Below are 2,500 nucleotides of genomic sequence, written 5' to 3'. Positions count from 1 at the left end.
TAGAGTTGGGATTAGGGTTAGGGTTAGGGTTAGGGTTAGGGTTAGGGTTAGGGTTAGGGTTAGGGTTAGGGTTAGGGTTTGGGTTAGGGTTAGGGTTAGGGTTAGGGTTAGGGTTAGGGTTAGGATTGGGGTTAGGGTTAGGGTGAATGTTAGGGATGGGTTTGGGTTCGGTTTCGGGTTCGGGTTCGGGTTGGGGTTGGGGTTGGGGATTGGGTTAGCGTTAGAGTTGGGATTAGGGTTAGGGTTAGGGTTAGGGTTAGGGTTAGGGTTAGGGTTAGGGTTAGGGTTAGGGTTAGGGTTACGGTTAGGCTTAGGCTTAGGCTTAGGCTTAGGCTTAGGCTTAGGCTTAGGCTTAGGCTTAGGTTTAGTGTTAGTGTTAGGGTTAGGGTTAGGGTTAGTGTAAGGATTAGGGTTAGGGTTAGGGTTAGGGTTAGGGTTAGGGTTAGGGTTAGGGTTAGGGTTGGGGTTAGGGTTAGGGTTAGGGTTAGGGTTGGGGTTAAGGTTAGAGTTAGGATTAGGGTTAGCCTTTCGGTTAGGGCTAGGGTTAGGGTTAGGGTTAGGGTTAGGGTTAGGATAAATAAAAAAATTTCTTCCTGTAGCACCTTAAAGACCAACTAAGTTAGTTCTTGGTATAAGCTTTCGTGTGCATGCACACTTCTTCAGATACACTGAAACAGAAGTTGCCAGATCCTTCTATATAGTGAGAAGGTGGGGAGGGGTATTACTCAGAAGGGTGGTGGGAATCGGAGATTGGCAGATAGCTGAGATGAGCCTGATGAGCCTGTTGACGACTCTTAACGACTGTAGTAGGTCTTACAGGAAAAGGCAAGGGGTGAGAAGGTGAGAAGTGGCTTAGTCATGTATAATGAGATAAGAATCCAATGTCTCTGTTCAGACCAGGTGTCTCCATTGTTTTAAGTTTGGTAATGAGTTGCAATTCAGCAGCTTCTCTTTCCAGTCTGTTTCTGAAATTCCTTTGTAGTAAAACAGCTACTTTGAGATCTTGTATAGAATGTCCTGGGAGATTGAAGTGTTCTCCTACTGGTTTCTCTGTTTTGTGATTCTTGATGTCAGATTTATGTCCATTTATTCTTTGGCGTAAGGTTTGGCCTGTTTGTCCAATATAGAGAGCTGAAGGACACTGTTGGCATTTGATGGCATACACAATGTTAGACGATGAGCAATTAAATAGTCCCGAGATGGTATGTGTGATGTTGTTGGGGCCAGTAATGGTGTTGTCCGGGTGTATGTGGCAGCAAAGTTGGCATCTGGGTTTATTGCAGGCTCTGGTGCCAGTGTCCGTGTTAAGTCTGGTTGTAGTATTATTGTGGGTTAGGAGTTGTTTAAGATTGGGTGGCTGTCTGTAGGCAATGAAAGGTCTTCCTCCCAGAGCTTGAGAAAGAGAACTGTCATTGTCCAGGAGAGGTTGTAGATCTCTGATGATGCGTTGAACTGTTTTAACTTGGGAGCTGTATGTGATGACTAGTGGTGTTCTGTTATTTTCTTTTTTGGGTCTGTCTTGCAGCAAGTTCTCTCTGGGTATCAGTCTGGCTCTGTTGATCTGTTGTCTAACTTCATCTGCTGGGTATTTTAGTTCTGAAAAGGTTTGCTGTAGATCTCTTAGGTGAGAGTCTCTGTCTGTAGAATTGGAACAGATGCGGCTGTAACGTAGTGCCTGGCTATATACAATGGACTGTTTGGTATGTTTGGGATGGTAGCTAGAGGCATGTAGATATGTTTGTCGGTCAGTTGGTTTACGGTATAAGGTGGTGTCTATGCGTCCATCCTGTATTTTTATAGTAGTGTCCAAAAAATGTATTTCTTGCATAGATTGATTCATTGTAAGGTTGATTGTGGGGTGAAAATCATTAAATTTCTGGTGAAAGGTGTCCAGGGTCTGTTGACCATGTGTCCAGATGATAAAAATATCGTCAATGTATCGCAGGTACAAGAGAGGTTTGAGTGGGTAGGAGTTTAGGAAACGTTGTTCTAAATCTGCCATGAAGATGTTGGCATACTGTGGGGCCATGCGGGTGCCCATTGCTGTGCCGCTGATCTGAAGGAACAGGTCATCACCGAATTTGAAGTTGTTGTGGGTTCAAATTCGGTGATGACCTGTTCCTTCAGATCAGCGGCACAGCAATGGGCACCCGCATGGCCCCACAGTATGCCAACATCTTCATGGCAGATTTAGAACAACGTTTCCTAAACTCCTACCCACTCAAACCTCTCTTGTACCTGCGATACATTGACGATATTTTTATCATCTGGACACATGGTCAACAGACCCTGGACACCTTTCACCAGAAATTTAATGATTTTCACCCCACAATCAACCTTACAATGAATCAATCTATGCAAGAAATACATTTTTTGGACACTACTATAAAAATACAGGATGGACGCATAGACACCACCTTATACCGTAAACCAACTGACCGACAAACATATCTACATGCCTCTAGCTACCATCCCAAACATACCAAACAGTCCATTGTAT

The sequence above is a fragment of the Podarcis vaucheri genome, assembly GCF_965113315.1.
Source record: "Podarcis vaucheri genome assembly, chromosome: 5".
Taxonomy (NCBI): Eukaryota; Metazoa; Chordata; class Lepidosauria; order Squamata; family Lacertidae; genus Podarcis; species Podarcis vaucheri.
This window is presented reverse-complemented; position numbering follows the sequence as displayed.